General features: G+C 36.6%; 1 long non-coding RNA gene across 1 annotated transcript in view; it reads left to right on the top strand.

The window, feature by feature from the left end:
- LOC131875491 (uncharacterized) overlaps positions 1-5,584 on the top strand; it is an 87,397-nt gene extending 81,813 nt beyond the window's left edge. The window contains exon 4 of the long non-coding RNA XR_009372354.1: positions 5,538-5,584. This is a non-coding gene — a long non-coding RNA (uncharacterized LOC131875491). The remainder of the gene's footprint in view (positions 1-5,537) is intronic.
- The last annotated feature ends 9,222 nt before the right edge of the window (positions 5,585-14,806 follow it).

Genomic DNA, 14,806 nt, shown 5'->3' with positions numbered 1-14,806 from the left:
AAAATAACACCCTTTGAAGTTTCTCTCCCAGGTACAAAACCACCCTGCACAACAAAAATAATCTTAGGAATGAGTTTAGCCATCCTAACTGAAATTGCCTTAGTGATGACCTTGTACAAGGTATTACATAGTGCAATTGGATGAAAATTAGAAAAAGATTTAGGATTATCCACCTTAGGGATAATAGTAATAAGAGTTGTATTAAACTCTTTGAAAATGGTTCTATTACGCCTAGATTCCTCAAGAGATAGAAAGACATCATTCCCAACAAAATCCCAACATTTTTGAAAAAACAAAGCAGTGAACCCATCAGGCCCCAGAGCCTTCTCCAGGGACATGGGAAAAACCACCTCTCTTCACTCAAGACTGGTAAAAGGAGCCATAAGCATCTTATTATCTTCTTCCTTAATGAGAGGAGGAAAGAATCAACAAAATTACTATTCAAACCCACTATATTAGTAGTAAGCAAAGACTTAAAAAATCTAATAGCCTCATAGACAATTTCACCCTCATCAAACAAACAATTCCCATTAGAATCATGAATGCAAGATACCCTATTACGCTACCTGCTTAATTTGGTTGAGGAATGAAAAAACTTAGTATTCTGACCACCTTCTGTCAACCACAAATCCCTAGACTTCTGTCTCCAATAAAATTCCTCATGAGCCAAAACCTCCTCAAGCTGAGCTTTCAAATATTTAAGCCTATTAAAGGACAAAGAATCCATACCATCATTTAAGAAAAGCTCATTCACCTTTTCAATTTCACTCTATATCCTAGCCTTCTCTCCAAAAATATTCTTAAAATGAAGAGAATTCCATTCTCTAATCCTTCCTTTAAGATAAACCAACTTTTTAACAATCTGATACATCCTAGACCTGTTCACATAAGGGGCAGACATCCACCTATCTTTCAACAGGAGAAAAAAAGATTGATCCCTAAGCCACATCGGTTCAAACTTAAAAGGAATCTTCCAAGGAGCCCTATCCTCAAGAATAGAGAATGGAATAGGAAAATGGTCTGAACCAGTATAAGGGAGAACTGAAGAAAAGAATTCCCAATCTCAATACCAAACCAATTTTCAGATACCAAAAAGTGATCTAATCTCTCAGCAATCTGAAAGAAATCCTTTCTCATGTTTGTCCAAGTAAAAGGGCCATTCTGAGTTTTACAATCAACTAGATTCATATCCTTAATAAAATGACAAAAATTAACAATAATGTGCTTATTTGGAATAATACCCCCCAATTTCTCTTCAAGACTTGAAATAGCATTGAAGTGCCCCCAAATATCAAAAAGGTACCCTTCAATGGAGATGCAATCACAATTAATCTCTTCCAGAGTTCCCTCTTCTCAACAATACTAATGGGTCCATAAATATTGAAAAGCCAAAATTTAGCATTGGAAAATCTACTTTAAACTAAACCTGTCATCCAATTAGAGGAAGAAGAAACCAAAGAAAAGTCCACACTATAGTCATTCCAAAGGAAAGCAATACCTCCCGAAGCCCCCTTAGAAGGAGAGATACAAAATTTCCAAAGCTTCCAGGAGGAGAACAAGGACTCATTAGAAGACAAGTTTAATTTAGTTCCTTGCACCATCACATTATCACACTTCATTAAATCCAACTGGGACTTAATCAAACATCTTTTATTAGGGGCATTTAAGCCCCTAACGTTCCAGGAAATGATCCTCATTGGCCTCGAGGGGAGATCGAGGCTCCCCTCTTCACACAATCACTACTCTGAGAGATCTTTCCCTCGGTAAAGTCCTTCTGAAGACACCTCTTAGAAGCCAAAGACCTTGTAACAGGCGGACTAAATGACATCTTTTTTCTCTTCCCCTTAGAAGAATCCATCGAAGAAAGAAGTGTTGATTGGATTCCAGCATCAATTTCTCGTTGGGTCTTGACAAGCTTTTGTTTACGACCCATCTTCAAAGAGGTAGTGAATGAAGATACTGGAGAGAGTGGAGACTGAATCAACGACAACCTACCTCCACTACCCAAAGGAATATCAGAGACACTAGGAAGCTTATTTTCCTTATCTAGATCAAGCACCTCAAAAGGGTTAGCTGTAGGAAATGCAGACAAATCCTTATTCAACTTAACCAAATCATTATCAATAGAAGTAAGCACTCTATTTGCTACATCAGAATCAAGAGTAATGAAATTCTTGTTAATAATATTCTAAACCTGAGCAATGAGATGATCATTCAGAGCAATGAAAGGACTATCCAAAGACTTATGAAAAGTAGAATTAGAAAGAGAACTAGATCTGACCATTTCATAGTTAGGCTTACCCAAAACATTGGCTTGTGAAGGAGGAACATAACATATTGAGCAGTCAAAGAATTTACTAGATCAGAAGAATTAACCCTATCCAAACCAAAACCACCCCCAAATGGGGCATTCACACATGAAGGATGCAGAGGAGGAACAAAAGTGGGGATATTAGATCCCTTTAATATATTTTTCATTTTAGCCCATGAGAATGATTCCAACTTAGAAAAATCCTTCTCCATGAAACTAGAAGAAGATTCCAAATCTTTAGAAGTTGACTTGGTCGACACTCTTTTTATATTAAAAAATAGTGCAAAATCCATAATAACAGAAGATCTACCAAACCAATCAGAATCCATAACAATATTTTGATGCCAAATACCAACAACAGATCTAATATTGCAAGTCTGAGGAAGAGAAGTGCTTGAGTTGACCAAAACACAAATTTTAACAAGGAACATATCATCCTCAAACACCGAATGAGATAATAAAAATTTACCGAAAGAATCCCCAATTTTCTGTAAAATATCAGAATCAACAAATTCAAAAGGCAATTGAGGAAGCTTAAACCAAATCAGAGTCTATTTGGAAGAGACCCAAGAGGGCTCGAAGAGGGGTTTCCATAAATCAACAAAAATTAAATTCCTACCCAACCAAAAGAATAAAACCTCCAAAGCCTTATTCCGAGCTTCTTTTGAATAAAAAACAACAATAAAATAACTAGCAAACAAAACCTGAAAGTATAAAGTGCCATACCAGTGCATATGAATCTTATATTGCAATTTTGAAAGGGTAATACCATCACCCCAAACATGAATAATGAGTGCAAGAGATTGAAGATCATGAGCTTTCTTACCCAACGGGTTAGCACAAACATCAATTAAGGGCACCAAAAGCCATACCGTCTACGACTTATCAACCCCCAAACTATGGCTAGTAACTGTAGGGTTACATATATCACCTGAGGTATCCACAAAAATCTCCAATGGCGGTAAATGCGAATTAGGGTTCAATGAATGCTGGTTTTCAACAAATGTTCGCAGATTGGGGGAAACCCTAAAACCATCTTTTTGCCCATCTTTCAAATTAGGGATTGAAGTAGAGGGTGCCTTACCACTCACATTGACGACATCCTTTGATGCCCTTTTTTTATCAACCCCACTCCCTCCATGCCAACACAGTGCAGGAACCCTCTTTCCAATCCTCTATCGATTGCCCGAAACAAAATTTCCTTTAGGTTTAAAAAAACTTCGAAAGTATTTAGAAACATGATAACGAAATTTATTCCCCTAAAAACCCTTCATTAAATTGACCATTATGCCGCATCGCTGCCATGTCTACCCATTTCCCTCCCTGAAAAACCCAGTGTGGAATGTGGTCTGCGTGCTGTCCAAAGAGATCCATAGGTGGCAGAGGTTCCTCAAATGCTTCATCCCCCCAAACATGCTTCTGAAAAATATCCCTGATAGTGAAAAATTGGAGACCTTCTTTTCACATTATGAATAAAATGTTAGCGGTAAAGTCCATTCCTATACCCCGGGTCAGCGGAGTAGGAACAGACACACAATATAGCTAGCCCCGTGCATTTGCCCACTACGAAGCAGAGTCGAACCTATGACCTCGAGGGATTCAAACCCCAAGCCCCAGCCAACTCTGCTACAAGTGGCGGCCTATATATATATATATTATTTATAAATAAAAATAATATTTAAATAATAAATAATTTACAAACAAAAATATTAGGATCAATTTTTTATATAATTTCAACAAGTACCTTCTTTAAGAGAAGAGCCAGACAATTATCTAGTCATTTATTTAGTTATTTATTTAGAATTTCTCTATCATCTATCAAATTAGTTATTTATTTAGTCATTTTTATTTGTGTGATCTCACCCAATGACCAAATTAGTCATTTATTTAGTCATTCATAGCTTTTTCTAAAAAAATGCTAAAATTTAGTCTCATGACTAAAACTTTTGGTCACATAGTCATTTATTGGCCATATTTCTACTAGTGGACTTTATAGACTTCAACATTTAGACCAACCATTTAAAAGATGACACAGAGGAAGTCTCTAAGTATATCAATATTTTTTCCTATTCATTCAAAATAAAATATTTTTCATTCTATACAAGGGGCCTATTGAGTAGTGCTCATAGAAGAGTTTTCATAGAAACAAAAAAGCATGGAAATAAAAGGTAGAAGAAAAAAGGTTAAACATGGTAATGGAAGACAAGCTTATGAATAGAAAGAAGTTATATGCTAAACATGGTGATGGAAGAGGCCAATTAGGACCATCTCAACATGTGAATCAAATTGTGCATGAATTGGGTTGCATTTAATGACAAACAACATTTTTTCTATTTGTATTGTCAAAATATAGTACCCCTACCCTAATCAGATTTTTAAAATCGGTTTGACCTTGGTTGACTTTTTAAGTGGCCTTCTTAGATGGTTGATTTACCATGTTGTAATGTTATAGTCAGATATTGTGATTATTGTGTATGCTTGTAAATAATGATTTCACATTGATTATTATGTATGATTAGACATTCTTTTGATTTGAGTTATTAACCTTGGGCTAACACTTTCATTGAAAATACATATGTATGCATGTGTGTTTCATGGTTGTAAGAGATTGCAGGTATAGTACCGCATAGGTACGAGGTTCGTCTCCACCTAGATTCGCAAGTTTGAGAGTATCTGATTGGTCCTAAGGAATTGGATTAGGCAGTTGTAAGACCCTACGTTTTACCCTTGTCATGCTCAAGTGAGCGTCATTAGTCATCTGTCAATTTCCCCTTTGGTTGGGTATGCGGGTCGTGTATTTGTTTGGTTGTCTTGGGTTCCATGTTGTGCATGTGGTAAAAATTGATTATTAAATCCCAAGTATTTAAATTAGATTAATGTGCTTTTTTACGCATTAGTAAATTAAAGGGACTAAATTAAATAGGACCCCTTTGTGTGATTAATCAATAATTAGATTTGCTCAATTCATGTTAGTAGCAAGTTTGATTATATAGTTATTTTTAAATAATAGATTTATTTAGTATATGTATTTTGAAGGAAAGGTTAAATAGTATTTGAAAATAGAAATATCTTACCCTCTTTGGCATTTTGAAATAGAAATGTTAGTTTTAATTCAATTGAGAAAATTAATTTTGGAAGAAAAGCAATTTTTGCATATTGAATTGTTTGGAAATAATTTTATTTGAGAAAAATGATTTTTGGTCAAACAATTTTTATTTTAACCTAGGTTTTGAAAAATATTTTTGGGGGAGTTATTTTTGGAATGGATAATTTTGGGCATTTGTGGGAGAAGGAAGTTCTTGAGCTTGCAAGTTGGGCTCTTCATCAATTCATTCCCAGGATTGCTGATAAAGGTTGGATTCTTGTTTATCTCCTTGATTTTTGTTTAAAAGATATTGTTTTGATTTAGAAGAAATTTGGTTGTGCTTGTTGAAAATCTCATATATTTTGTGAAATATGAAAGAGTTGTACTTAAATCTCAAATTTAAACCTTTCTTGCTTTCATTCCCAACCTCCAGATCAAATTTTGGTTGCTCAAATTGATTTCAAAATAATAAAAAATTAGGGTTGGCTGTTCACAATAAAATTTTGTTAAAACTACAAATGAATGCATTCAGATTCAAGTTTTAGATTGTGAAATTAGTTTGTGTTTGAAAGATTGGTGGGATTGATTAGATAAATGTGTGTAAATTAATTCCATTTGCCCAAATATGGTATTTGGTTGGAGGAATTTGCCCAATTTTATCTATTTTGGGATTGATTATTCAAAAAATAATAATAATGGAAATCCTTGTATTCGGGAAATTTATTTAATTTTGGTCTCAGTATGAGACTGTGCATTAAATTGGGGGGGTTCTATTTTTAAAAGTTAATGAAGAAGAAAAATAAAAAATAAATAATAATTTACCCCACATGGTAGGGAAAACCCCACCATGTGGGATGGTAGTAGTGCTACCAAGGGTAGCGAACTGCTACCATATGGTAGCAGCGCTACCCAAGGTAGCGACCTGCTACCATTTGGTAGCAGTGCTACCAAAAGTAGCGTCTTCTACCTTTTGGTAGCAAAGGTAGCAACCCCATTGTATTCCCTTCCTTGGGAAAAGGGAGGCCCACATGGGTGTCCACATGGGTCTACCCTTATTTCTTTTGCCTTTTTGTTATTTAACAAAAAACTAAATATATATATATAGAGATATTTTTACAGAAAATAAATAAATAAATAAAGTTTTAATATTATTTAATTCCAAAGTGTATTAAATAGTATTTGGTTATTATTTAATTATTAATTAATGTATATTAATAAATATATGTTTTTTTTGTTTGTTTTTTTAATAAAAGTGGAATATCCACTGAACATATATATTAATGAAAAAAGAGTTTACATTGGGTTCAGACATGGCATACCAGCAGGAAAGAACCCGCAAGAAAACCTCCAGTTGTAGCCATTTTAAAACTTAACAAAAATATATAGTAACCTTACAACATATATGCTGACGAACCCCCCACCCTCCTATTTCTGCTATTATTACAAAAATCCCATAGGACAACTTCAAACCAGAATAACCCCAACCAGAGAAGAGATGGACATGAAGAACCACAAGGCAGATGAATGAGAGAAAATTCTCTGTCATAACCATAGCTAACCATTTCGAGCAAAAAAGAAGCCATGTAGCCTTCATTGCTGCAAAACCATACCACCAGCTACAAAAGAGAAAATATGTTAGTTATCTAAGAACCAGGAACTAGAACTCTCTTCTGGTGGCTCATGAGATGAGAACGGAGGTGGAATCACCCTTAGAGGGAACGCCACACAAGCAAGAGAAGAACACAAAAAACCCAAAGAGATTAATGAATGTAAAGCCTGAAAAACAACCCATGCTTTATCCACATATTGATCAGGAGCCAAATACAACAAAAAATTCATAGAGGCTCTAGTGTTTTCCAAGGAATCGCATATCAATCCCATATGTAACTAATGAAGCAAATGACCAAACCAGCCATTAGCCAAAATCTCATGGCGAGAAAGAAAAACCCTGTAATAAAAAGAGCCCATATCAAACTGATAACTAGACAATGCAGGAGAGACCATATCCCAATTGCACACTGTCGGAAAGACAAACGTGGATACCAAGAGGCGAACCAAATCCATATCGAGCAAGACGTCAAGAAAAATAGTAAGAAAATGAGAGAGAAGCTCACCATAAGAAACTTGATGACCAACCTATAACCACCAACATCCCAAAAGCCTGTGAAACTCAAAATCCACCACGGGAGTAAATAGATTGAAAACATTGCCAAGTTTAACAGAATTGTCCTCAATTGCATTTTCTTCCCCCAATGATCAAGCTTCTAAAACCACTCTATAAACTCCAAATGGTAGAGAGGAAGGCATTTGCAGTATGAAGGGCACCAAAAACCAGAAAGAAACAAAAAACTGATTTTGAAAATGACAGAAAAGAAATGTATTTGAAAGAGAAACTATCATGAATTTCCCATTAAGATACTAAAAAAATCCATTACAAATATGCTTGAATCAATTCGCACGAATTTAAAAGCCTTACACTAAAACCCATAAGTGACTCTCCCGCAGGTAAGGATACCAACAACCAAAAATAAATAATTCGTAAGCCAAATCTGTCAGACCCGGACAAGCACAAGGCGGCCAACATAATGATATTTACAGCAAAGAATAAAACCTTAGGAATGTATCGACGGCTTAAGGAGATGAAAGCATGCGAAAAAATAATGAAGGTCTGAAGATAAGGACTGTACAGAACACACATGCCACAACCTAAACTCATTATAAATGATGATATTACTGACAAGACACAAAGTCAAATCAATATCGGAAAACAAATCTTAATCTCTCCCTGACCTGAGATAAAGAAACATTTGAAACATTAGAGCAAGCTTCCATAATCTACAAAATAAAAACCATTTAACCCGTATCACCCGGGATATACACCCCATCCTTCTGCTCGAATCAATTTTACCAACACACCATATGTAAGCAAATGACGTAAGCCAGCTAATTTACACATGTGATGTAAATATAATCTGATAAAGAGGAGGATGACATGTATATCTCAAGCAATAAAGGAAAACAGATGATGTAATTTAATTTCATGCCCATATAATTAAGCCGATCAGTAAGTATGTAACCATACCAAGAAAAGGTGTTTTAAAATGTACTGCCACCTGAAAATTACCTCTCTAAACCTCAAGAAAAACACACATTAACATCTAACCCAAATGCAAAAGTGTAAAAATACTCCATACGCAGATAAAAATAAAAGCCTCCTATCAACACATGAAGAACAGATACAAACTGAACTGAGGAGAGGATAATATGTATACTTCAATAAGAAATGAAGATAATAACTCAAGATAAATAGCTTAATATTTGGGATGAGGCTTATACCCAAGGAGGACGTCTTGAGGAATGTCGCATACTGCTACATTCTTATGAATAGCGGCCGAGTCAATAGCCAAATTAGCCAGGAAATCTGCCAGTTTATTTAACTCTCGAAAACAATGAGATAATACATAAGTATCAAAGAAGGATAATTTCTCTAAAATGTGATCAATTAAGTACTTCAAATGCCAACAATTACTTTTGTAGTTCAACACACTTTGAATAACTACCATTGAATCCCCCTAGATGGAAAGGTGTTTGATCCCAAGGGAAATAGCCAAATCAATCCCAAGTGACAAAGCTTGACATTCAGCAAAATTGTTTGATTGAGATCCAAGGGCATGACATTGAGCAGCTATTAGGACTTCATTATGATAAAAAAAATGGCCATACCAACCCCAGCCAGACCCAGATTCCCCCTAGAAGCACCATCAAAATGGAGTTTGAAATGACCCAGAGGAGGAGGAGCCAAGCTGGCCACAATTCTCTTATTTTTATTAGCCAGACCTTTTGCAACTAACCCATGAGAAGGGATGCTAGACAGTGATTTCCATGTCCTTGTGATCATGCCATCCCAATGGGAAAAAGATGTCAGATTTTCTAAATTATTATGAATATATGACAAGGCCACCTCTGAGATAGAAGCCTCTATCTTGACTAAGATATTAGAGAGCGAAGCGGATGACTTTTTAAAGATCCTATTATTTCTCTCTAACCATATATTCCAAACAATAATCGATGGAGCTATGATCCAAAGGCAGGCATAAAAGGAAGAGGAAAATAGAAAAGGTCAAGCTCTAAAGTGAGAGAGAAGGTCCCCACTAATAACAAAAGACAAACCTAGCTTCTTGAAAAGCCAATTCCAACATCCTAGAGCAAAATCACAATGAAGGAAAAGATGAGAGGACGATTCCAATTTCTGATTACACAAAACACAAGGGAAAACAATAGATAAACCCATCCTATCCAGTCTCATCTCGGTAAGAACCCTGTCTTGAACAACAAGCCAAGCAAATGCTCCAGCCTTCGGGAGACATGTTGGATGCCAGAATAATTTGTAAGGCCAGGAAGAGAGATCCTTAGCCGGCATAAGAGAATTGTACCCATCTTTCACAGAGTATTTTCAAAATGAATTCTTAGTCCAAATCAGCTCATCTTCCTTCCCAGACAAGATGATAATTCTATCTTTAAGAATGGAACAAAAATATGCTTCCAGGCTAGGGCTAACAAGAAGAAACTCAATCGATTTCCATTTAGCCATCATCATATGTCCATTATGAACTACATTAAAGTAGTCTGATAAATAGACCCCCCATTTATCTAGAAGTATTGATCTCAAGGGAGACCAATCCCTAATAGAATCCATAGGACAATAACCATTCCAAGCATCATCCCAAAATTTAATTTTCATACCATTATGCACAACCCAAGAAAGATACGGCAGCAAGACACTTCTACATTTTCCCATGAAATTCCAAATAGCCGACCCCTAAGGCAAAGTCAAGGCCCGAAAAACAGACTCCCTAGTTCCATTAGAAAGATACTTGGCGAACATGATTCTAGCCCAAAGGGAAGCTAGATTATCATACAATTTCCACACTAACTTGCCCCCCAAGGCCAAATTTTGATTTTCCAAACAACGAATTCCAGCCCCCCCCAAGTTCTTTAGGAAGACAAACCTTATCCCAAGCTAACAAGGGGATCCTAGATTTCCCATCCCTATTATTATTCCAAAGATAAGACCTCAGAGTGTCCTTTAAACTGACAATAATAGCCTTTGGAGCTTTTAAAATTGACATTAAGTAAATTGGCACTGCATTCAATACAGACTTAATCAACACAATTTTCCCAACCATGGTGAGCCATTTGTGGTTCCATGCCAAGATTTTCTTAGACACCCTTGAAACTACTTTATCCCAAAAACTTACCTTAACCTTATTAGCAAAAAAGGGAACTCCTAGCCCCCACGGGTTAGAGTAGTTGGTCTTAAGTCTTGGGTATGCTCCCTGGGGTCTTGGGTTCGACTCTCTCACCCGGATGTTATTCGGCCATGGACACCAGGGGGCAAGTGCTAATTGCACTGCGGCTGTAGGGATTAGTCTCGCCCCCAGCTCGCCCCTTGCTTGAACCAGAGTAAGGTCGGGACGTCGGGCTGGGGTCGCGGGGATACCCTGCGACATCAAAAAAAAAAAAAAAAAAGGGAACTCCTAGATAGGTGCAAGGGAGATCCCCAAGTTGCAAACCCCAAAACTTTTGAAGCTTATCCTAGAGCAGGGAGTGAGTGTTTAAGAAAAAGATCTTAGATTTTTCCTTGTTGACCTTCTGACCTGAAAAAACTACATAATTCCTGATCACTTGATCTATAACTCAAGCCTCCTTCAAGGTTGCACAACCAAATAAGAGGGTGTCATTAGCAAAAGGCAATGGGAAATCCTCTGATCAAAATTCTGTATTTTGATACCCTTCCATAAATCATTCTCACGAGCTGAGCAGATTGCCTGACTTAGAGCTTCAGCTAATAAGATAAATAAAAAAGGTGAGAGTGGGTCCCGTTGCCTTAATCCCCTAGAAGAGTGAAAGAAACCACAAGGGGACCCATTAATAAGAACTAAGAATCTTGCCGAGGAAATACAAGCCATAATCCATTTTATCCAAGCCAAGGAGAAACCCAACCTTAACAGGACAATTTTTAATGCATTCCTTTCAACCCTATCATAGGCTTTCATCATGTCTAACTTAAGGATCATGGCAGGGTATTTCTGGGTAGAGATCGAATGTAAGACCTCATGAGCAACTATAGCCCGTTCAAGAGTTTCCCTTTGTGGAACAAATCCTCCTTGCTCAAGGGAGATTATTCTTGGTAAAAGATTGGCCAACCTCATAGCAATTACTTTGGCAAATATCTTATAAATAGTGTTACATAAAGCTATAGGACGAAAATCTGTGAAGGTTTTAGGGTCCTCCTTCTTAGGTAAAATGACAATTAAGGTAGTGTTCATTTCTTTAAGCCAAAAGGACATCCTAACCCACAAAATCCCAACATTTCTGGAAAAACAAAGGAGTAAAACCATCAGGCCCAGGAGCCTTATCCGGATTCATAGCAAAAACGACCCCCTTAACCTCTTCTATTGAGAAAGGAGACATTAACATTCTATTATCCTTGGGAGAGACAAGCGAGGGAATGAGAGACGAGATATTATTAGAAACATCAATATTCTCAGATGAAAGAAGATTCTTAAAAAACTTAATTGCTTCCTTAGAGATATCCCCATCCTCAGAGAGAATATTCCCTTGACAATCCTAAATACAAGAAATCCTACTCCTAACCCTTTTCATTTTAGTACTAGCATGGAAAAATTTTGTATTCTTATCACCATCAATTAGCCATAACTTCCAAGATTTTTGTCTCCAATAAACCTCCTCTCTTGCCAAGATTTCTTCTAATTCACTCCTAAGAGACATGATTTCATCCAATACCTTAGATCCCAAACCATGTCACAAAACGTGCCTATTCAAGACCTCTAACATATCTAAAATCCTTTGTTTTTCTTCAAAAATATTCTTGAAATGAAGGGAGTTCCATCCCCTAATATATATTTTTTTTTAAATAATCTTCTTGACCAGCTGGAACATTCTAAAACCTCTAAAGAATGGAGCCTCTCCCCACCATTGTCGCAAGAGGGGAAGAAAAGAGGGATCCCTAAACCACATTGGTTCTAACTTAAAAGGAAGTTTGTGGGAAGGTCTATCCCTTACAACAGTCAGAGAGACCGGGAAATGATCCGACCCAAACAGGGGAAGGATGGAAGAGAAAAACTCAATGTCTAAATCGAACCAATTAGATGAGAGTAAGAATCTGTCCAATCTTTCCGCAATCTTAGAGAAATTTTTCCTCATGTTTGTCCGTGTGAATAGACCATTATTAGGCTTGCAATCAAAAAGAGACATGTCAAAAGTGAATGCATTAAAATCATCCATAGACTTCTTATTTGGACAAATCCCCCCTGATTTTTCACTAAAATACAAAATAGCATTAAAATCTCCCCCAAAAATGACAAAAGAATGATTCCTAAGGGGGGATGACACCCTAATGAGTTCTTGCCAAAGATTGTATATAGCCAAGATACCTAAGGGGGCATAAATGTTAAACACCCATACTTTAAATCTAGAAACTTTGTATGAAACTAATGACAACATCCAATTTGGCTCATACGCAACCAATTTCACATCAACCATAGAATCATTCCATAACAAAGCCAGGCCTCTCGATGCCCCAGCAACCGGGAAAGATAAAAACTTCCACTTTTTCCAAGAAGAAAATACGAATTTTGAGTTCTCCAACGAAAGTTTAGTCTCCTGAAGCAAACCTAGATCCCACTTAACCAAGTCTAACTTAGACTTGATCAAGCGTCTCTTGTTAGGGGCATTTAAGCCCCTAACATTCCATGAGATAATCTTCATTGGTCTCGAGGGGATGTCGACACTCCCATCTTTTCTCTAATGGGAGAAGAACAGTTCTCCCAAAGGTTTTATGTAAGCTTCTCTTGACTGCCACAGATCTAGTTACCGGAGGACTGATAACACACTTTTTTTTCTTTTTAAAGGATACACTACTTTTTCCATTCCCTAAGGACAATATGGCAGCCTTCTTGTATCCAGGGGAAGACGATTAATATTCTTGAAAGTGTATCTTGGCTTTGGGAAAATATGAGATTAGATAATTTATTTCGAACAAGTATGGAATGATGATTTTATTTTGGAAAATAAATATCAAATTTTGTTTAATTAATATAGATTTAATTATATCTTTATATAATTATAACTATGTTAATGTGGTTTTGGTTTGAAAACTCATGATGAAGTATTTATATTATTTTATGATGCAAATTGAATTATAGTGAGTTAGTAAACCATGGGCGACATGTACCTAGACAAGGTAGACAAATCGCAATAAATTTAGATCTATTAGAAAACTGGATCGATTGTAATGTTTAAACGATATGGAAGAAGGTTGTCATTTCAGATTTATGTCTATGCATGTTTAATTTTCAGTATTCACATTGGATTAAGAAATGACAAGTTCTTGATTGTAATTGTTGGATATTGTCGTATGGTTATTTTGGTATCGGCTTATGTCCTTAATCTCGAGTTTTGACTGTTTTCATGTGATGGTTTTGTATCTGGTCATGTCCTTTATGCGAGTGTTGGGTGTTGTTATGTGGTTGACTGTAGCTGGTCATGTCTCTAGTCAGAGAACCGTCAGTCAGTGCACCTCATATGAAGACTTGTTTGGCCAAGTGGGTATCTCTACCATATTGAACTCTGTATGTTTGTCCGGGTGTATTCCTTGGTTTAGGAGTTTTGTTTGATTATGATCTAGTGTCATATGAGAAGTGGCTTTTCAGTGGGGGCAGTGCCCAAAGTGGTTGTAGGGTAACCCATCGAAAGTGTGTCTAAATAAGTGATAGCCTAATAACATATTAGAGAGTTTAGTTAATGAAAACACTAAGTAAGATAATTGTGCCTCATGCATGGGATGAGTGTTGTACAGAGTCAGAATGCAGTGAGAAGGCTTCAAATGGAAAACCAACAACTTTGTCTTCACGAAAGGATGTGTTGGGTCCACATGGGGCTTGGATGGACTGGAGGTTTGGGAAAGGTTTCTAGGGTAACCCAGTAGATGGGGTCGGGACATATGGAGCCCTGCCAGGGTAGCCATACCAAGTTATGTGATGACACTTATCCCTTATGTTCACTAGTGTGTAGTTTGTGTTGTCTTTGCTAGGAGCACTGTTGTGGAGTCATATCTAGTTGTTTATACCTTTAAGAGTACCTTTTATTCATGTTAGACCATGAGTTGCTTATGATGGGTTGTGAGGACTTAGTTTTACGGGTGCTCCAGTTGTTCTTTTGAGATTGCTTCTTACCATGTTCAGATGGATCCATTTCCTTTTCTGGGATCATTCATGTATCTATTGGACCGATGTGGTCGTATGTATTTTTTTTTATGTACGCCTTATTGGCAGGTTGTAATAGATGTGAAACTTATGTATTCTTCACCCTATTATCTATCAGAGGGG

This window comes from Cryptomeria japonica, chromosome 1 (assembly GCF_030272615.1).
Source record: "Cryptomeria japonica chromosome 1, Sugi_1.0, whole genome shotgun sequence".
Taxonomy (NCBI): domain Eukaryota; kingdom Viridiplantae; phylum Streptophyta; class Pinopsida; order Cupressales; family Cupressaceae; genus Cryptomeria; species Cryptomeria japonica.
The sequence above is the reverse complement of the archived record's forward strand: the minus strand, read 5'-3'. Positions and strand labels throughout refer to the sequence as shown.